The following is a 22855-nucleotide window of genomic DNA, read 5'->3' on the forward strand; positions in this document are numbered from 1 at the left end:
AAAGAGGTGTTAGACCATCATCCCTCTTGGTCCTCTACTTCTAATGATCTTGGGCAATTCGTTTCCTTCCTCTGGAGCGCAGTTTCCTCATCTATAAAATGGGAAGGAACTCCTCCCCTCTCCCCAGAAGGAGGGAGCCGCTGACTGCTTGGGGGGGCAATTTCCAAGGCCCTGCATCCCGGCAGAATGATTCCCCAGTGAAGCGGTCTTGGGAAGGGGCCCTGGCCTCCAGCTTGGCGGAGTGCCTGCAGAGAGGAGGGCCCGGGACCTTGCCCAGTCACAGAGCATGGGGTGGCAGACCACCCCCAGCGCGGGCTGCCCATGCTGCCGGCCAGCCCCGGGGACAGCCGCAGGGCAGAGCCGGGGTGACCCCGGGCTTCTGGCCCCGCCGGTCCGAGACCGGCTCGAAGCGCGGCGGGGGAGGGGGCCGGTGAGGTGGGCAGCGGGGGTCTCCCGGGGTGCTGGGCTTCCGGAGGGCGAGATGGACCCGGGAAGGCGGGGGGGGGGGCTGGCATAGCAGAAGCCCCTGGGCAGTCTGGGCGGCCCCGGCCCGGCCTGGGCTCCTCTTCCCCCCCAGCAGGTGGCCCAGAGAGGGGAACGGGGGCTGCTGCCCGCCGGCAGGGGCCTGGACCTCTTGGCTCCTGGATCTGGAGGAGGCGTCCCATCCACCTGGAGGACCAGGTGTGCAGATGCGTGGCCGGGCAGAGGCGGGGTCCGCTAAGAGAAAGGGGAGGCCCTCTGTTCCTCCCCCCTCTTCTATTTGCTGCTTTTCCTCTCTCCTTCCCTCTCCTGCCTGCCCTCCGACTGCTTTTTTTCCCCTCCTTTTAAAAGTTTTCCTCTTTCCCTGTTATGCAGAAAAAACCTTGAGTTTAAGTCCAGATTGTGCTGTTTGCTTTGTGACCTTGGACAAGTCCCTTTCCCTTTCTGTACCTCAGTTCCCACCTCCCTATATGGAGGTTGAGCTAGGTTCTCTCTAACTGTGAAGACCTGGGCCCACATCCCAAGAATTCGAGTTGCCTCATCTGTTAAATGAGGTTCCTACCTCAAGGGATTGTTGTGTAAAGGTTGTTGCAAACCTTAAAGCTAGATAAACCCAACTAAGCAACATTGGTTTCTTGGGTCCTGCTGTCACCTTGTGCAATCCTTTACCATTTATATTCCTTTTTTAGCAACTAACCTTTTCCATCCTCACCTTCCACCACCCCCACCTGCACCAGCTTCCAAGTTGGGAGGCTAACCTTTTTCATTATTGTATCTATTCAAAAAGCTGAGACAAGGCTAAAGTTCAGGACAGAATACTATAGTTGGAAGTGTCCCCAGAAGAGAGAATTGCAGAGCCGTAGAGTATTTCTAGAGTCTACCCCCCACCAAGCTTGCACACACCTGTAATGACACTAAAAGTATAACAGAGGGCCAGCTTCCCAAAAGCTCTGCCAACATACCACCTACCTGCAATAGGCCGGTAAATGTAGCTTCCAACTCCTATCCTCTCTACCTTCCAATCACATTTTTAAAAATATATTCTTCTCAAATATATTAACTATATCATTCTCCACAGTGGTTATTCCAAGCCTCCTCTCTTCTCAAGCCATGGCTCTCCCTGCCCCACCTTCTCTGCTGATAACTCACTTTTTTTTTTAACTTTTTTCCCCCCACTATTCAGTGAAAAAAACTGGTCATTCATCAGATGCTCCCTCTTCTTCCCTCTTCTTCTCCTATCCCGAGGACCTCTTTTTCCATTGTCTTCACTCACTCAGGTCTCAAAAGAAGAGGTGGCCCTCCTTGCTATGGCAGTCCTTTGTGTCCTGTATCTTAACTTGTTTTCCAGGACACTGTCCCCATTTTTATTCCAAGTCTACCTTTAAAGTCTCTCCCCAGTTACCTATTCTTTCGCTGATGACTAACAAATCCACGTCTCTCCGCTATGCTGAAAGCGCCTTTCCTCCTTCCCATCCCCTCTACTAGCTTCATCCAAGGCCTTTGGCTAAATCCCTTGAGAAAGCCAAGTCTACTTTCTGTACTCTTGATCACTTCTAAATCTAGCCCTGATGCCCTGAGGTTCAGAAATGATCTTTGGGACCCAGGTTACATTTATATCTGGGCTCATTCTCCCCAGAGACCAAAGTGGAATAGGAGAGTGCTTCCCCAAGATGCTGGGGAATTTTCTCTTTCTGACTCTATCTTCAAATTAAAATTAATTGAAATTAAATATATTTTTGTAAAAGCTAGTTGGTATTAACTGGTTAAATGGAACTGGGGGCGTCAGTCACTAGTGGCTAATGGGGATTGGATAGAAGAAACAGGTCAATTATATTAGAAAAGAGACAAGCATCACCCCATGGGGATACCCCTAAAATCTCAAGGGGGAGAGGTAGAAGCTTGGCTCTGGGATAGTGGGTTAGAGAGCACTTTGTACATTACTTTCCCAGACTTCTTGCACTGGAATCCCCTTCCACACGTTCTGTGATCCAGCTTCCCTACTGTTCTTCCCACATGGTGCTCCATCTCAGCTTTGTGATGTTGAGCGGGCTAATCCCAATCCTGGGAAGATTTGGTCCCCTTGTCTCTACCTCTCAGGCTTTTAGGTTTCTTTAAAGTCTCAGGTCAAATTCCAGCTGCTACAAGATACCCTTCCCAGGCTGCTAAAACCTTCCTCTTCAAGATTACTTTCCATGTACTTAGAATCTATACCCTTGAGAGTTGAGCTCCTTGAGGGGAGAGAATATTTGTAATTTTCTTTGTATCACTAGTACTTAGCATACAGTGTTAGTCTTGGAAAATGCTTTTTATATTGACATGACTCTGTGATAGCACTCCGCACCCCAGAATCACACAGGCCCTGTCAATTGGCAGAGACCTCAAAAGTCAACTAGCTCCTCAAGAATCCTCCTGATAAATGCAGGTCACTTGGACTGCAGTTTTCCCATGGCTGCTCCTGGTTCTGCCCAAGGCCAAGCAGAACTGGTCTAATCCCTTTCCCTGTTATCAGCCCATAAGGAGCTTTAAGACAGCAATCTTCTCCCCCACCCCCCTTCACCTGCTAAATTTCTACCCAGCCTCTAAGACCCTACATGATGCCACCTCCTCTAAAATGTTTTCTTGGATCCCTCTAGTTCAGGGGTGGGGAACCTTTTTTCTGCCAAGGTCCATTTAGACAATAATAATTTTGACATTGCAGGCCATATCTGGTCAAACCCCTAAAAAACTGCTCGATTTATTCAATTTTGAGTCCCACCTGTGACAAGTCCTGCCTTGGCAATACCCCAATACTGCTCCCCACTCCTGCTCTAGTTGGTTAAAAAGAAAAACTCTTCCTCCCCCCTCCAAGTCACATAGGACTTTTTGCATATTACTGAAGCAATGTATCAATGTCATATTTAGCATTGAAGCTATGATGCAGGGAATTATGGACATAGGAGATGTTGATTGGAAAGAAATTTTGTAATCTTTTATACTGTTAAAAGCAAGTACTGGGGGGTACTTCTTTTTGAAATTCAATTTGATCTTGGCCATGCTATCATTGATGGGTCAAGCTTACACAAGGATGACAATCATCTTCCACAGGAAATGATGTGTTGAACTTAAAGGGACAGGAAAGACTAGCACATAGCTTGCCTATTGGAGAATACCTGGAGCCAGGTGCTGGACCACTCCCCAAGCACCACCCTTGTCCAACCGCTATAGAAATGTATTTAAGATAGAGGACCCAGAACAGAAGCTCTCTTCTCTACAAGGATGGACATTTTCTTTCTCTCAGTTAGCTAGTACACACACCATGTGCTCCTGGCCTAGGCCCACTGGAGAAACATGGGCCTCTATGCCTCCTTGAGGACTCACTGGGTCTCAGCCCAGGCAGCTTTTCTGGCTGCTTTTCTTTCTCTCTTTTCCCTCAGGCATCTTGCCTAGGTATACACTTGCTTATTCACTCCTGAGCTCAAGTAGCTTATTGCCTCTCCAGGAGAAAAGTTTTAATCTGTAAACTTGGCAGGTTTGTATAATAAATCCTGAGCTGCTTTAACTCCAGGGCTAAATGTGAATTCATTCACTATCACCAACTCTCAATCTTAAATGGCAACACCAATCTCTCTGGCAACAGCTATCCTTAATGAAATATATTCCCTCTATTAGATCATGACCTTCATTAGGAAAGATTGTTTCACCAAGATTCAATCTTAAAAATGAATGTATTTTCTTTTCTTGCTATATATCGTCAAGGTGAATATTCTTTTGTAAAAGTTGATATTAATTGGTTAATAAAAGTGGTTCAGAGTCACTTATGCTAATATGGTAGAGGGAGTCCAACTTTGAATATACTCCATTTCTCAACCCCCTCCCTCACCTACCTTAAGCACATAGTAGGTGCTTAATAAATGTTTTTAAATGGCATGGAATAGAACATAGACTACTATCTTGTAATCAAAGAACCTAATTCCAGATCCCAGCTCAGTTTTCTCTGTAATTTAGACAAATCATTCTATGTATCTGGGCCTCAAATTCTTCATCAATTAAAATACAGAGGGATAGATGAATGTGAAGTGTCAAATAGGCTGTCTAAACGCTAATAGCTAGAACCAGATTAAAATGTAATGGGGGGGGCAACTAGGTGGCACAGTGAATAGAGCACCAGCCCTGGAGTCAGGAGTACCTGAGTTCAAATCTGGCCTCAGACACTTAATAATTACCTAGTTGTGTGGCCTTGGGCAAGCCACTTAACCTCATTGCCTTGCAAAAAAAAAAAAACAACAAACTAAAAAACTTTAAAAATGTAATTGGGAAAATATTTAGCAAAATAAATAAAAATACAATAGAATATTTTAGTTGTTCAGTTTTTTTTTCAGTTGTCTGACTCTTCATGACCCCATTTGGGGTTTTGTTGACAAAGATACTGGAGTATTTTGTTATTTCCTTTTACAAATGAGGAAACTGAGGCAAATAGGATTAAGTGACACATACCTAGGATCATACAACTAACCAATATCTAAGACCAGATTTGAACTCAGGAAGACTGAGTCTTCCTGACCTCAGGTCTGGAGCTCTATCTATTGCACTACCTAGTTTCCTCCAATAGAACATAGGAGGTTTTCAAAATCAAAATGCAGCAGGCAGTCATTCTTATGGATGGCTTAGTGGTTGCTGTATCTAGTTGAGTTTGATACTCCTGGTCTAGATGGCCTCTGAGTTCCCTCACATCTCTAAATCTGACATAGTATGATCTATCCTCTGATTGCTGCCTATCCTTGTCAGTTATTGGCATAACTTGGTACCACATAATTTGCCAATTTTCATGTCTCTTATAATTAGTGAATTTTGATTCCCCTTCAAGTGATTACTAACCATTCATATTTCTTCCCAAAACAAATACCTGTCAATATTCCCTAAGTATGGGTGTCCTGGTACCACTTTTCTTCTCTTTTTACATCCTTTTTCCTCATAGTGACTTCATCAGTTCCCTTGGGCTCAATTACCTTCTCTCAGATCCATATATCTAGCCCTATTCTCTCTCTCTCTCCTGAGTTCCATCACTACTTCCTATACACCTCTACCTGGATACCCCACAAGCATCTCAAACTCAACATATCCAAAGCAGAATTCATTATCTTTGCCCTTTCATTGTCCCCTCCTCACTTTCTTATTCATTCTCCTCTCCTTTCCATTTTCCCCAAACCCTCATGTTGGGTTGACAAAGTTTGTTGATTGTCCTTCCACATCCATCCCTTTGTTCACACCACAACCACTCCAGTTTAGCTTCTCATCATCTTTTAATTGTACTGTTGCCTTCACTTCCCAATTGGTCTCCTGGTCTTCCATTCCTAATAGCCCTTTCCAGTCCCCCTCAATATTAGTGCTTCCCCCTCAGAGATTTTCTCCAAGTCACTCTATATAGAACTTTTTTTAACATGATGTTTTTGTGTTATCTCCCCCATTAGACTGTGAGCTTGTTACCGGTAAGGACTGTTATTTGCCTTTCCTTCCAACACTTAGATGGTTTGATGACTTCAAACCATCCTCCTTAGAGCTACCAAAGTATCATTCTGAAAGCACAGACCTATTCATTGTCATTCTAGCATTCAAGAAGCTCCAGGGGTTCCCAAACTTCTCTGTTTGATCCATTCTCAGTTTGGCTACAAGACATTTCAGTCAAAATTGCTGCCTCACTATTCCCATCATTCCATCTCCTCCTGCCAAGCCTTTGCACAGGCTGATCCTCATTCTTGCCTTCCCTCTGAGCAGGCTTCAGATCAGTTGCTGTCTCCCACCTGAGGTCTAGGGATGCAGCCAGACTTCAGTCTTCTACCTCATCCTTCTTGGATTCTTTGTAGCCTATTATGCTTCTGAACCTCTCCTCAGAAAGACACTACCTTCTCTCAGTCCTCCTCCTGCCTTGCCTGGCCTCCGTTTCCTTTGCTAGTTCATCTTCCAGTGCTTGCAGTTAAGCACATGTTCCCTTAAGGCTTTACCTAGAGCTCTTCTCTGTTTTCTCTGGACTGCTCTCACTTGGTCACCTTATCTATATATTTTTTCATCTTTTCTATCCTTATGGGTTAAAAATGATCCTCAGTGCAGGTGATGGGACCTGCTGCCTCGGCACTGGCAGTTCCCCACGAATAGCATTCATTCCCTTCTTACCTCTGTCTCTTGGAGCCCTTCATGACTGAGCTCCCAAGGGCCACTTTCTGCACAAGGCCTTGTCTGACCCCCTCACCTCCCCTAGCTTCACCCCATATCTGTTTCTTATGTGCTGAGTACATTCCTGTACTCCTAACAGAATGGAAGCTTCTGAAGGGCAGGGGTCATTTCATTCTCTATTCCCAGCCCTTAGCCTAGTGGGCATTTCACGAATACCTGTTGGCTGACGAGTGTAGTCCTTTCCTCCACTCCTCCTCTTACAAATTATTTTATATTTATCTAGGTTCAGATTGTTTCCCCAACAGACTAGAACATTTTTGAGAGCAGGTTCAGCTTCTTGTTTGTCCTTGTATCACCAGGACAAAGTATAATGTGGTGGTTTTAGCCATATTCCAATAGCTATAAAAATGCTTCCTGAATGAAGGATTCACCATAAAACAAAACGGACTCCCTCCACTCCCATCAATTTATGAATAAAGAGTCTGCTATTTGGTTCCAGGAGCTTCCATCTTGTTTCGATGGATTGTTGCAAGATTGCTGCAAGGCCTATCTGGATACATGCTATGTGTAAGCATGATGCAGAATCACATAATGTCGGAAAGAGATCTCAGAGACTGACTTAGAGCTCAGCCCTTTCATTATTTATTTTTTTAAAAAAGCCCAGAAAAGGGATGAAATGTGGCCAAAATCCAGACTTGAATTGAGGTCCTGTAACTTCAATTCCGGGACTTTCCCTATCACTCCATGCCTTGTACAGAGAGACTTCTTATACTGCAAGAGAGCCTCTTTCAGCCACTGAGCAGGTGTGTGGCCCCAGGTGTAATGGTAAAGAACCACCCCCACCCACCCCCAACCCAAGCCTCAATTAGATCTAGTTTCTCTTGGTTTGGAGGCTACCCTGAAGGCCAAAGAAAGACTGTTGAGTCTCTGGTCCTGGACCAGAGACAGTAGATTCTATAGAATTAGCAGAAAGAGCCTATGACTGATCATGAACGACTTGCCTCAGGTCCTATAGCAAGTCTGCTGCTGTGGATAGAAACTCAGCACTTGGTCTAGTGAAAATGGATGATTTACTGTAAGAATCAACATTTTATATTATTACTAAGGAATAAGATCATGATGTCTTATTATTCCTAAATCTTTACTGTTTATAAAACATTTGCCTAAAACTACCCCCATGGGGTAAATAAAGCATTTATTTATTCTCATTTTACAGATGAAGGAACGTGAAACATATTACCCAGAAGATTTATGGATGGGGAAGAATGTAAAAAAAGATAGAGAACATTGTGGGATATAAAATAAATCATTTTGATTACATTAAATTAAAAAGGTTCTGTAAAAATAAAACCAATGTAATCAAGATTAGAAGGAAAGCAGAAAATTGGGGGGTGGAGATAAAGACCTCAGATCTCAAATATGAACTGAGAGAACAGAGTCAAATTTCTAAAAATGTGAGTCATTCTCTATTTGATAAATGCAAGCTTTGGAAGAAGAAATCAAGGTTATATATAGTCATATGGAAAAATAGTCTACATACTGATTAAAGAAATGCAAATTAAAACAACTTTGAGGTACCACCTCACACTTATCAGATTGGTGAAAATGACAGACATTAGGGGGGATGTGGAAAAATTGAGACAGTAATATACTATTGATGGAATTGTGAACAGATCCAACCCTTCTGGAATTTTGCTCAAAGAATTATAAAACTGTGTATACCAGTTGTCCCAAGAATAACATTAGGTCTGTTTCCCAAGGTGCTCAAGGAAAAAGGAAAAGAACCTATTTATTTTAAAACACTTATAGCAAGCTCTCTTTGTGGTGGCAAAGAGCTGGAAACTGAATGGATACCCATCAACTGGGAAATGTCTGAATGAGGTGTGGTATATGATTGTAATGGAATACTACTGTGCTATAAGAAATGATAAGCTCCGTGATTTTAGAAAAATGTTGCACAAAATAATGCAGAGTGAAATGAAAAGAACCAAGAGAATATTATAGACAGTAAGAGTGATATTGTTTGAAGAGTATCTGTGAATGACTTAGCTATTCTGAGTGATATGTACAATCAGATCAACTCTGAAGGGCTTATGAAGGAAAATGCTATCCACCTCTACAGAAAGAACTGATTGTATGGACATATGTATTGCATGGTGCCACACATAGATCTGTATCAAATATCTTCTCTAATACAAGACTGGGAGGGAAGGAAATAACTTGGAACTCGAAATGTAATAAAAATATATTAAAAATATAAAGACATTTAAGTGGCTTCTCAGGCTTCTACGGCTGCTAGTCATGGAGGTGTCAGAGCTGAGATTCACAGACAAATCTCTTTGGAGCCTAGTTAGTTCTTTCCATTACCATCATCCTAGTCCAAAGGTTTTTCCATTACCACCATGCTAATAGAAAAAGGCACTGGATGTGTTATACCCATGGCTTAATTCTACAAATTAATTGTGGGAGGATGTGTGACATGACAGGCCCAGTGTGAGGAATGCATGCCTGTTCCTCTGTACAGTTTCCTTTCACCTTCAGCTTGGAGAATTTCACTCTCTCTCATTAACAGTCACCACCACCTAGAAAGTATCTGGAAATCTCCCATTGTGCAGGTATAGACACTGACTACCTCATGGAAGAAAAACCAGGTGAGTTGTCTAATAAGGCTCAGAATTCCCCTCAATCCATCAGACTGCACCATCTCCTTAATTTGCCATGCCAGTTATCAAATCTTTTCAGTACTTTGAGGTCCAGCTCAGGAAACCTTCCCTAACTGCTCTGGTTCACACAGTTGTCCCTGTTTTCTGAATTGTCATATTCTTATAGTCTCTGTCCTATAATCCTGTATTTGGTTAAATGACTCTAGCTATTTCCACATGGAAGTTTCAAGGTTAGAATCTTAGTCATCAAGTCTTAAGTCAACAGATTTGTCACAGAATCTTATATTCTGAGTCACTCTTATAATCATGGAATCCACTGAATCTTGGAATCATGGGCTCTTGGAATCATGGAATCTTGGAATGTCGCCATTTGGCATTGCTCAGTATCTGTATTTTCTATTCTATCACTCATTTTTCTTCTCTATTCTAATTGTGTGTGTGTGTGTGTGTGTGTGTGTGTGTGTCTTGCCTCCCCAATCACACTGGATGAATTCTAAATCTCAGCCCAAGTGGTCATTCTCTTCTTTTTCTTTCCCCTACAGAAGAAACAAGGTCAGGCAAGGCTGGTTGTTTGGATTTGAGCATGTATTTGTGAAACTTAGGACACTGTAGAATTCTTTCTTAGAAGACAGGATTGGGCCAGGGGAATGATACAGGCTCTAAAGTCAGAGGACTCAGGTTTGAATCTGATATTTGCCATTAATTACCTGCTTTGGGTTATGACATTTGACCTCTGTGGGTCTCTGTTTCCTCATCTGCAAAATGAGGGTTAGGTCATCTAAGAGTTCCTTCCAGCTCTAAAAATACGGTCCTAAGATTTCTAAACTTCCCTTCTGGAGTCCCATCAGTGTTGAATCTGGAACAAAGGAAGTCCCAAGAAGGGTATTCAAGGGACAATTTGTAATATGACTTTTTTTTAACAAATGCTCATTTTTTTCATGGCTGAAAAAAAATCTTACTTTCTATTTTTAGAGATCATAATAAACTGCTTGTGTTACAGCAAAGGCTCAAAGTCTCTCATAGATAAAAACACTGTCTATGTACATAAGTTTTAAAGTTAGTCCAAAGCTGTTCAAATATGCCTTGTCTTAGGCAGGGACCCCCCCCCCTTTAAGTTCTAGCTCTGCCTACCTAACTGCTTAAGTGCCAAGTCACATAATTTGAATGTTTCCCCATTTGCCAAATAAAGGAATTAAGCTAATCTTCAAGGTTCATTTAAATTTTCGTCTAGTTCTTACATTCTTAGGCCCATGACATCTCTGACATTTTATGTTCTATGTTACATGACCCTAATGTTCTATATTCTATGTTCTATGGTCCCTGTTCTGTAGTTCCATGTTTTAAGGCCCCTAATAATTCTGATAATTTATGCTTCATGATTCCTGACAGCTCTGATGTTCTATATTCTACGGTCCCTCCCAGCTCTGACATTCTAATGCTCTAAGGTTCCTCCCAGCTCTGCAATTCTGTGTTTTAAGGTCCCTCCCAGCTCTGACATTTTGTGGTCTAAGGATCCTGTCAGTTCTGACATTCTAGGTTCTAAGATCTCCAACATGCTATATTCTACTTAAGACCTCTTCCAGCTCTGTAAATCAGTTCTACTTCAGTTCTCCATAATATATATTATATATTGTTATATAGCTCTTCCCCATCCCAATCCTCTTCCTTGCAATCTTGGATACGTGGCTTCCCTCTCCCCATCCTTGGGTCACCTCTTCCCTTGATGCACCTTCTCCCAGGCTTCCCTATTTCCTCTACCCCATAATCTCCCACCAGACCAGGAAGAAGAGGCTGTTGTTAGATTTCTTCCTCTTTGATGCCATGTCCAGGACCTTCCTCCTTCAGCTGCCATAACTCAGCAACCTCTCCTCCTCCTGGGTTCATTGGATACAGATAGACTTCTCGAGCTAGAGGCTGGTAGCTGGCTTTCTCAAGGAGCTCATACATAGCCCTGTCCCTCAATCGTCCCAACTTCCCAGGTCATCACCCTCCCTAATTCCTATGGCCTTCACTTTCATCCTTTTCATCTCATTGTAACCCATAACTGTTGTACCTCCACCATTCAAATTCTCCAATTCTGCTATGAGATCAAAACCTTTTATCCTACTATTTCTCTGCATTTTTCTCACCCTTCTTAAACAAATTACACAATCTCACTGCAACCTTTAGGAATTCCAAACTCCTTGTTTTCTCTTGCCCTAATTCCAGCCTCACTTTCCTTTCTTTGAAATCCTGGCATTAAAGTTAACTCATTCTTGACCTGTTCTCCACCCATTTCAACCCCAACACATTCACCCACGCCCTCTCACTCTAGCCTCTCACCACCTTCTCTGCTCCTTCTGATATACCTGATGCTTAGAAGTCATAAAAGCTCACTAACTAAAGCTGGCACAAATACCCTCTCTAATATCAACTGGATCCTCACTGTTTGCATGGCTAGCCTTTATTCTCCCTTGATTGCCTCTGTTGAACTCCCCATAGTGTTCCCAATTATCTTATTTACCTTCAAATCACCTATACTTACCTCTTCCTTTCCTCTAAGCAGAAGACCTTGTCTCATATTTTACTGAGAAGAGAGAAGCTATTCAAAAGACCTTTCTCCTCTTTCTTTTGTAGTTCACTTTTAACATGAGTCCCTCTCGACATTATTCCTCCATTCCCTTTTCAGAGAAAGAGATGACTCTTTTCCTTCCTTCCTTTTAGACCCTTTAATCATCCCTTTCTTACCCCCACCCCGGTCTGCAATTCTCTCCCTCCATTTGTTCATTCCCTCTGACCCATAAGTATATTCAAATCTTGTCATTCTTTAAAAACTAGTTTTAGGGGCAGCTAGGTGGCACAGTGGATAGAGCACTGGCCCTGGATTCAGGAGTACCTGAGTTCAAATCTGGCCTTAGACACTTAATAATTACCGAGCTGTTGGCCTTGGGCAAGCCACTTAGCCCCATTGCCTTGCAAAAAACTAAAAAAACAAACAAACAAAAAACTAGTTTTAAAAACTTACCATTCTCTATCTCTCCTCCCTTTCATGGCCACCAAGTCCACTCCACCAAATGCTGTAGACATTGTAGGGTCTCCTACTTCCTGACATCTCACTTCTTAATCTCTGACAAACTGATTTTCATTACCATCACAGGCCCTCCCCTCCCCTCTTATTCCTGACTCTCCTCACAGTTTGGATACTCCTTCTTAGTCTGGACTATCATCCCTGAGCCAATCTCTATTGGCCTACCCCAGGTCTCTTTCCTGAGCCATCTTCTTCTCAATCTCTCCTTTGACTCACTCTCCCTTTCTCTCTCTGTATGCTTGTCTCTCCCTCTCTCTGTGATCTCATCATTCAACTATCATCTCTATGCAGATGATTCTCTAATTAGCATATTCAGGCCTTTTCTCTCTCCTGAGTTCAGGTTCAGCATAACCTATTAGACAATACCACTTGGATGTTTCATAATAATTTCAAACTCACCTTGTCCAAAATGAAACTCATTATCTTTTCCCTAAAAATAACGTTCCTCCTAATTCTCCATTTAACCCAGGTTTGTGACCTTTAGAGACAACTTAAATTCTTCACTCTCTCTTGCCAATATCCATTTAGCAAACTCTGAGGAATCTCTCTCCCAAACATCTCATGTCTCAACAGAAAGAATACTTTACATAGTGTCAGAGAACCTGGTCTCTATTTCTGGCTTGGACCCTTACTGTCTCTGTGACTTTAGGGAAGTCATCTAACCTCCTGGATCTCCTTTTCCTGATCTGTAAAATGAGAGGATTAGATGATGTCCTATCCAAGTCTAGATCAAGGAGCCTGTGTTCTACCCCTTTCTGCAAGACTCATGTTATTCCTGCTCTTATGGCTGTACCAGGGGTACCTGACTTGGGAATCTAACTTTTTTAAAAAAAAATGTGATAATTTCATTTCAATGTAATTAGTTTTCTTTGTAATATTATATATTTTGTTCCTTGAATTTAAAAACATTATTCTGAGATGGGCTCCATAGAAACTGGCAAAGAGGTCCATAAATGGTTAAGAATATCTGACTTAAATTCTCAGACAAGGAAATCAATATCTCTAGTCAAAAACTTCTCTAAATCATTGTTGGTAATAGAAATGCAAATTTAAACAACTCTGAGGTACCACTTCATACCTCTTAGATTGGCCAATATGACCAAAAAGGAAAATGATTAATGTTGGAGAGAATGTGGGAAATCTGGGGCACTAATGCATTGTTGGTAGAGCTGTGAACTGATCCAACCTTTCTGGAGAGCAATTTAGAATTATGCCCAAAGGGCAATAAAAATGTGCATACCCTTTGATCCAGCAATACCTGTACTAGGTCTGTATCACAGAGATCATAAAAAAGGGTAAAAAACCCTATGTGCACAAAATATTCATAGTAGCTCTTTTTTTGTAGAGGCAAAGAACTGGAAATTGAGGGAATGCCCATCACTTAGGGAATGGCTGGACAAACTGTGATATATGTATGTGATGGAACACTATTGTTCTATAAGAAATCATTAGGAACAGGATTTCAGAAAAACCTGGAAAGACTTGCATGAATTGATGCTGAATGAAATAAGCAGAACTAGAAGAATACTATATACCCTAACAGCAACATAAGGGTGATGATCAATTATGATGGACATGCTTACTCTATCGGTGCAAAGATCAGGGATGTTCTTAGAGGAATTGTGAGGGAGAAAGCTATCCATATCCAGAGAAGGAACTGTGGAGTTTAAATGAAGACCAAAGCTTATTATTTCCAATTTTTAAAAGTTGTCCTATGTAGCATGTCATTCTGTTCTCTTATGTTTTCTTTCTTCCTTTTGGATCTGATTCATCTCTCATAGTACATTCAATTTCTATCTTTGTTGATCAAGGTTGTAAATGTAGAGGCTACATCAGATTGCCTGCTGTAGAGGAGAGGGTGGAAGGAGAAAAAAATGTAAAACTCAAATCCTTGCCAAAAAAATGATTAGTAGAAACTACCATTGAATGTAATTGGGAAAACAAATAAAATATTTATATAATAAAAATAAAAAATAAAATAAATCAAATGAAGCTATTGGACTACATAACTTAAAAAAAGAACAACAACCCTGGTCTAGACCATTATATTCTGGGTCAAATCTGTTTTTGTAGGCTATTTTCACGTTACTCCCCTGGTGGCTGATGCCAGGACACATTCTAACTCTTGACTCTGTGACCCCCTAGAAATGATAAATCATGCTCAAAAGGCCTTACCTCTTCAGTTTCTCAGAATCTCCAGGTTTTTTCCAAGAAGGAAGTGCACACTCTCTATCCTCTAAGAGGATGTATAAACAGATGATACAGAATAGGACAAAGTAGACTTCTCCAAAGACACAAGGTAGTAACAAGCACCAAAGGAGAGGGCCAAACAAAGTGCTATGAAGACTCTAAGGACACAAGCAACCCTGGGCCTTGAAGAAACGGAAAGATGTGGAGGGGGCTTGTTCCAATAATGGGCAAGGAAAGCCTATGCAAATATGCAGAAGAGGGAAAAAATCAAGATGAAATTTGAGAACAATGAACACTTCAATGTAGATGAAAAGTATAGTTTGTGAAAACTGGCTAGATGGGGACTCTGTAGGTTTGGGGAGAGGGACAGTCAGATCTGTACATTTGGGAGATGATTTTGACAATTATATGAAAAATGAATCAGAGAAAAGAAACAGGGCTGTCAGAGAGGGGACTATAGCAATGGAATGCTGCAAGGTGATGGCAGAGTAAAAGGAGAAAGGGGGAATCAAAACTGACAGTAGACCTAAAAACTGACAGTATCTGGCAGCTGGTTGTATTATGAGATAAAAGATTTTGGGTTTTCTCCTATCAAGAAGTGTGTGAGATAGGTTTAATGGGGATTACTAACTTCATTTTATAAAGAAAGCGCATGAGGCTCTGAGAGAAGTGACTTACCCAAGGTCATAGTAAATGCTACCATTCCTAGGTTGATTCTCACCCCTCCATATCAGGCTGCCACCAAGTCTCTGCAAGTCCAATTTAATCATATTGGCTTATATCATCACATCCCCCATAGTACCTGACCCTGGCAAGTTGAGGACAACCTGAGCCTATGGTTCTACCACCTTGTGGGGGTGAGATGGGGTATTTGGAAAATTCTCCAGACTATGTCATTTTCAGTTGATGCCACCCTCTTCTCCAGAGTTCTCTTAGCAAACTGTAGACTCCTTTTTTGCTGTGGTCTATTCTAGGTTTTAATAAAAGCACTGGAAGGTGGGATTCCTGGTGCTTCAGGACTAGAAGATGAGAAAATCCCTATGTTTGGGCTTACTAGCACTTCATTAGGCCCACAGACAATTCCTGCTATAGTGGGTAAAAAATAGGAAGACACACAAATGACCTCAACTATAGGTACCTGGGCCCTGGGATAATTGGGGAAGATAGGAAGTTCCTGTTGAGCTGGCTACCAGCAGTACCTCTCCTGGGGATTGCCACTGTCTATAATATTGGAGACCTCATCAATGTATTTATCCTCTCTAAGGATGCTGATTACAACTCATTTTGACCATGTCCTCAAATTTATCCTCTGGTAAGAATTGATTGATCCAACGTACTGGAGACTTGTTCTCATAGTATCTGTTACCCCTGGTAACCTGTCCATTTCTTTTTTCCATCATCATTTTCATGACTGTCTTTTATTGAATGTGAAGTATTGTTAAATATTTGATTCAACAAATGTCTTAAGCACTTACTATGTACCAAGACAAACTGGAAACAGTTCCTGCCCTTGAGGAGCTTATATTCCAGTGGAGGACACATCAAAATTATATATGGCAATTTCAAGAGGGAGCAGGCACTAACAAGAAAGGATAAGAATCTGGAAAGGCCTCCAATGGGACTGGGAGGGCTGAAACATGCTTCTTTTTTTTAAATTTTAGAAAGGTTTTATTTATTTTCAGTTTTACAATTTTTGCCCCAATCATGCTTCCCTCCCCCAACCCCCCACAGAAGGCAGTTTGTTAGTCTTTACATCATTCCCATAGTATGCACTGATCTGATTGGATGTGATGAGAGAGAAATCATATCCTTAAGGAAGAAACATACAGTATGAGAGACAGCAAAATTACACAATAAGATAATTTAAAAAAAAAATTAAATTAAAGGTACATAGAAAGTCTTTGGTCTTTGTTCAAACTCCACAATTCTTTCTCAGGATACATATGGCATTCTCCATTGCAGATATCCTAAAATTGAGCCTGATTGTTGGCCTGTTGAAATGAGCAAGTCCATTAAGGTTGATCATTGCTCCCATGTTGCTGTTAGGGTGTACAATGTTCTTCTGGTTCTGTTCATCTCACTCAGCATCAGTTCATGCAAAACCCTCCAGGCTTCCCTGAATTCCCATCCCTCCTGGTTTCTAATAGAACAATAGAGTTCCATCACATACATATACCACAGTTTGTTAAGCCATTCCCCAATTGATGGGCATTCCCTCAGTTTCCATTTCTTTGTCACCACAAAGAGAGCTGCTATGAACATTTTTGTAAAAGTGATGTTTTTACCCTTTTCTCTTCAGGGTATAGGCACAGTAGTGGTATTGCTGGATCAAAGGGTATGCACATTTTTAATGCCCTTTGGGCATAATTCCAAATTGCTCCCCAGAAAGGTTGGATGAGTTCACAGCTCTACCAACAATGTATTAGTGTCCCAGATTTCCCACATCCCTTCCAACATTGATCATTGTCCTTTCTGGTCATATTGGCCAGTCTGAGAGGTATGAGGTGATACCTCAGGGATGTTTTATTTTGCATTTCTCTAATAATTAGTGATTTAGAGCAAATTTTCATATAACTATGGATCTCTTTGATATCCTCATCTGCAAATTGTCTTTGCATATCCTTTGACATTTGTCTTTTTTAAAAAAAATTTGACCCAATTCTCCATATATTTTAGAAATGAGGCCTTTGTCAGAAATACTAGTTGTACAAATTGTTTCTCAATTTACTACATTTCTTTTGATCTTAGTTACAGTGGTTTTGTCTGTGCAAAAGCTTTTTAATTTAATGTAATTGAAATTACCTAGTTTGTTTTTAATGATGTTCTCCATCTCTTCCTTGGTCATAAATTGTTTCCCTTTCTATAGATCTGACAGGTAAACTATTTCTTGATCTTCTAGTTTGCTTATAATATTGTTTTTTATGTCTAGATCCTGTATCCATTTGGATCTTATCTTGCTATAGGGTATGAGGTGTTGGTCTAATCTAAGTTTCTTCCATACTAACTTCCAATTTTCCCAGTAGTTTTTTTCCCTGAGAGAGTTTTTATCCCAATAGCCGGACTCTTTGAGTTTATCAAACAGCAGATTACTATAATCATTTCCTGCTGTTGTACCTAGTCTATTCCACTGATCCACCACTCTATTTCTTAGCCAGTACCAGACAGTTTTGATGACTGATGCTTTATGAAACATGGTTCTTAAAGAGATTAGACTTCCTACAAAACAGAAGTGAAAGGGGATTACATTCCAAACATGGGAGGGACCACCTGTGCAAATGTTCAGAGACAGGAAATAGAAATAGAAGTGTAGAGCAGGCCAATTTAACTGGAACAGAGTGAGGGAAGGGTAAATCACCTTGGAAAGACACAAGTGGGAGCTATATTGTCAGGGCCTTAAATAACAAAGCTGAAGAGTTTTGTCTTTTACTCAAGAAAAAAGGATGATTCTTAACTAGGGAAGTCAGTGAATTGAGAAACATTTGTTAAACATTTATTATTCCAGGTACTGTGCTAATTACTAGCAAAGTAAATACAAAAAAACTGAAAAACAATTCTTGTCCTCAAGGAATTTGCATTCCAACATGCAAATAACAACATACATACAAGATATCTACATAGTAGAAAGAATGCAGTGTGAGAGGGGAAGATATTAGCAGCTGCCAGGGTAGTTGGGGGACAAGGAAGGTCTCTTCTAGAAGGTAGGATTTGAGCTGAGATTTGAAGAGAGCCAGGGAAGCTAAGAAAGAATTGAAAATAGACTGACTCTGAGAGTTTATGGAGGGAGATCAAAGTGTCAAGAGCCTGGGAAGGCAAAAAGGGGCCAGATTGGTGAAGAGCATTAAATGTCAAACAGCAGTTTAAACAGGGGGCCAATATTGTTCATTGGCAGCTGAATAGAGGATGTAATGGAACAGGGAGAGGCTGGAGGCTAAGAATATCAGGTGAAAGGGGCAGCCAAGTAGAGATCATTAAGGTCAGAATGAAAAGATCATAAGGACATTTGATGGCGGGGGGGGGGGGGGGGGGGGGGGGGGGGGGCATTCCCTTCCTGGGGGCTGCTACCTGTTCCATTCACCCTACTCTGGATGGTTCAGCTCTGAAAGATGAAGACAGAGGTTTTTTTTGGATGTGCATGTGGGTATTTGTGTTTCAGTCTGTGTTCATACCATCAGCTCTGTCTCTGGTGGATCACATTCTTTATCATAAGTCCATCACAGAAGTTACTTCCATATTTTTCCACAGTTGCTAGGACAGAGGTTCTTTGCAGCTACATCAGTGCCCAGGGAAGACTATCTTCCTGAGCTGCAGTTAGAGCCTGATTTCTTCAGACTAGGCTGAAGCAAGATCTTAACTCCAGAGTTTCCGCATCATGATGTCTAGGGGAACTACGTTGTGATACTCCTTTGCTCGTTTAAGGAAAGACTCAAATGATGTATGATCCAGAACTCCTGGGAGCAGATTAATCCTAGGTGCTTCTGGGACCTAAGACAATAGTGAGCTTCTAGCTACTCAGTAGATGTAGCTGCTTATCCAGTCTCTTTATTTTTAAATACTTTTATTTATTCATTGATTCTATATAAAATAAAATTCCCATGCCTTACAGAATGTGAATATGCTGCTTTGGGGGGAACCAATTCCATTAAAGTCACTTGACTAGTATTCACTGAAATACAGTCTCTTCAAAGACAGGGGAGGAGCTCCAAAAATTTATACATCCCCTTGACAAGGAGGAGCTGAAGGAGAGGAGGATATTGACTCTGAGAACCATCCAGAGCACCAAATTCCTCTGTGTTCCATCCCAGAAGAGCATAAGCAAACAGCAGGGCAACTCTCTAGGGAGTCAGTGGCTGTCAGGACCACTGGGTGGCTAAGCTGGAAACATGTTACACAGCATACTTGCTCACCTTGTATCTTTCCATTGCCCTGTCTATAATCTTCTTTCTTTGAAATTAGGGCAATCCATGATTTGGGGCCACATAGGATCCTCAGGAGGATATTGATGATAAAAAGACAAGTTTTTACATCAGGGCAAAGATGGGGGCCACTGGGAATAATGTTTAGTTTCCCAAATGGAATTTAGTCTATTCTCTTTTTCCTAGACAAGACTGGGTCTGGCTCACTCTCCTTCTTAAAGATCTGGGCTGGGGAGGCTAGGTGATGCAGTAGATAGAGCACCGGCCCTGGAGTCAGGAGTACCTGAGTTCAAATCCAGCCTCAGACACTTAATAATTACCTAGCTGTGTGGTCTTGGGCAAGCCACTTAAACCCATTGCCTTGCAAAAAAAAAAAAAAAAAAACCGGATCTGGGCTGATATGGAAGTATATGATATGGTCCTGACTAGAGACTTAGTTTTACCTGTGTGGATTGTTAGGAAAAATTCTTCTGCATGAACCCCTCTCCCAGAGTTATTTTAAAACCACAAGATAGATGCTTCTGATATGTTCTCTAGACTGAAATGGGTGGCATGAGGGATGCTAGGATTAGGAAGAGAAATGGCAATGAAGGTAGTATATGATGTCTGTATCTATGTAAACTCAGCCATAGTCCAGTTCCTATCCTCTTCCCACCCTTTCCCCTATACTCCCTAGACCCTTTTTTCCTTATGTTAACATACTCTTTTTCATCCTACGTTCCTTCTCATTTTCCTTCAATCTTTTCTTCTCTGGAAAGTATATTATCTCTTGGCACTTCCTCCAATCATGGCTCCTTTCACACCTTCTGCCACTCAGTAGTATAAGGCAAAAATTTTACTATCCAGTTCCACTGTCAGACCATCCTTCTGCCAACACCATCAGTCAGCAACTACATTTCCTTATCTAAAGTTTATTCTGTCCCATCTAGATTCTTGGGGCTCCGAATCACTCTTCTTTCTTCCCCAAGGATTAGTACCTAGCTTATGGTCTCCTTTTCCTTAAGAACCCTAACTCCTTCAAAAATCCCATGACCCCTTTTTCTCAATTACTTTAGTTTTATACATGAGAAAGAATGATCCTCCCCAACTGAATTTACCCCAGATGCTGTAATTCCTAATTATGGCTATAGACAAACATCTCTGGCAAAGTAAAAATCACTCTGTTGTAGGTTTCCCTTGATGCTGATAAGCAGAATATTGTTGAACAAAGTTAACTCTGTGGTTTCATCTACTGAAAATGCACATGGAGAACTTTAAGACTATATTTTGCTCTATGTAACCAAATGTTAAAAAAAAACAGAGCTGGTAGGATTTTGAATTCCCTAAACTGCTGAATTATTGTATGATTATGAAGTTATAGTTTGTCATGGAAAGCTATCATAATAACATGAACATTCCCTTCTCTGCTAATAAAAATCATAATCATGATATTAAATCAGGAAAGCACCCAAAGGCTGACAAAGAGCTTTGTATAATCAATGATAGCTGGCATATATATATATATATATATATAAAATTTTAAATTTTCAATGTACTTTACAAATATTATCTCATTTGATTCAGTTCCCATTTCCCGGCTATGTGACCTTGCTCAGTTTATCCAAACCCTGTGAATCTGTTTCCCATCTTTAAAATATTTTCCCTCTCAACTTACATGGATGACCTTATAAGTCATTAAGCTAACAATATAAAATGTCCACTGTTGTTATTACTATTCTCTCATCAGGTGAAGTAGATAATATTCTCCTAAGTTAATGGAGAATGGCTGTCCTACATGGAATCTAAATGGAGGAGGCATTCCCTGTAGGTTATGAGACCCTCCAGATACTGTGGTTTGTGAAGGACATGGTATTGATTACATCAAGGTCCAGAATAATGGAGAGGTACTTCAATGATATCCATAGTCATTTAAAAGAGATTGACCCAATCCAGTTGGAAAAGATCAAGTGGATGGAGAATAATTGTCATCCAGAGTAACAAGAATGTTTTATGTGGGTTAAGAGTCCCCTGAATGAGTATCTCAATAAACTACATATCTCTGTCTGCTTAGAAGTAAATTGGGGGGAACAGAGTAGGCTGGAGTACATTTGGGAGTGCAGAGTTGGAACAAGAATTCCAAGCAAATGTCAACTTTTTTAACATCAGTATTTTCCCTGAGATGTTCTGTGGTTGCACAATGTTGAAGGATCACAACTGCACCTGATTCCAAGGATCGACACAGGAAAGTGAAAAGGAGGCAGTGAATGCTACCAATGATGGCATGCACCCAAGAAGAATGAGAGGCCCTATCAAAATGACTGGGAAAAAAGGAGGAAGACCAGTCATATATCAGGCACAAGTAAGAAGAGACACAAAGCCAGAATGAGGCTCTGATATACCCAAATTTTAAAAGGAACAGAGAAAAATCTCACACGATAAGTAGGTTGACTCTGGAGGACTCTGAAAAACATGAACAAGAATATCAAATGATGAGAAGGTACAAAGGATCTGCAATCTGCAAATGGAGGGAGTGAGGTTATAGGCATTACAATGTATTATCATCTTCACCACCTGAGGTGAGTAGTGAAGCATTAGGGAGAGAGATTACATCAGTGATTTTTATCAGGATAGGACCTACCAGGTGAGGGGACTTCTCATACCTCCGCAGGTTGACCTTTTTCTCTGCAATTTCTAGCCTTAGAAAACAAAGGTTAAATGACTTGCCCTGGGTTACAGAACCAATATATGTCAAAGGCAAGATGTGAATTCCTACTGTTGAGTTCAGCCCTCTATCAATTAATTATGTGAAGATGCTTCTCAGGTGCACAGTGTATATTAATTTCCCTATTTCAAGGATAAGGGGATGCAGGCTAAGAGATATAACTTGCCCAAGATGAGCAGTGCAGTTGTGATTTGAACCCTGGTTGTTTGTTTTTCAAATATCATGTCCGTTGTTCTTTCTGCAAGATCAGACTGCTTCTATTAGTGAGAACATAATTCAGTAATTCCAACATTTATTAAGGATGCCCCATCCAGCAACATGGATCAAAACCCCTTTATGTCTTTGTAGACAGTCTTCAGGAGTTGCCAAAATATTCTTCCCCTGAATCTGTAACCCTTTAATGACTAGGCCTCTCTGTACTTACCTGGGCCAGGCTCACAGGAAGTCTTTCCAAGCTGGGGAGAGCTTTTCTTCCAGGAGCATAGTTTTGAAGAACTCAGGGTCAGTTCTAATGCTGAAATGAAGCCAGAGGAAGATCTTAATAGAGATTAATAATTGCAACAACTCACTATTTTGCTCTGTGGATTATAAAGTGCTTCCCTCAATCTAACTGTGTAAGGTAAATAATGAATCATTATCCCCCTTTAAAGCTGAAAAAACTAAGGCTCAGAGAGGATAAGTTACTGGCTCATGT

At 41.1% G+C, this 22855-nt stretch overlaps 1 long non-coding RNA gene across 3 annotated transcripts in view; it reads right to left on the bottom strand.

Moving 5' to 3' along the window:
- LOC141518161 (uncharacterized) overlaps nt 1-22855 on the bottom strand; it is a 55119-nt gene that overhangs the window by 28697 nt on the left and 3567 nt on the right. For all 3 annotated transcript variants that reach the window (XR_012477114.1, XR_012477113.1, XR_012477112.1), the window contains exon 2: nt 22586-22675. This is a non-coding gene — a long non-coding RNA (uncharacterized LOC141518161). The remainder of the gene's footprint in view (nt 1-22585; nt 22676-22855) is intronic.

This window comes from Macrotis lagotis, chromosome 3 (assembly GCF_037893015.1).
Source record: "Macrotis lagotis isolate mMagLag1 chromosome 3, bilby.v1.9.chrom.fasta, whole genome shotgun sequence".
Lineage (NCBI taxonomy): Eukaryota > Metazoa > Chordata > Mammalia > Peramelemorphia > Peramelidae > Macrotis > Macrotis lagotis.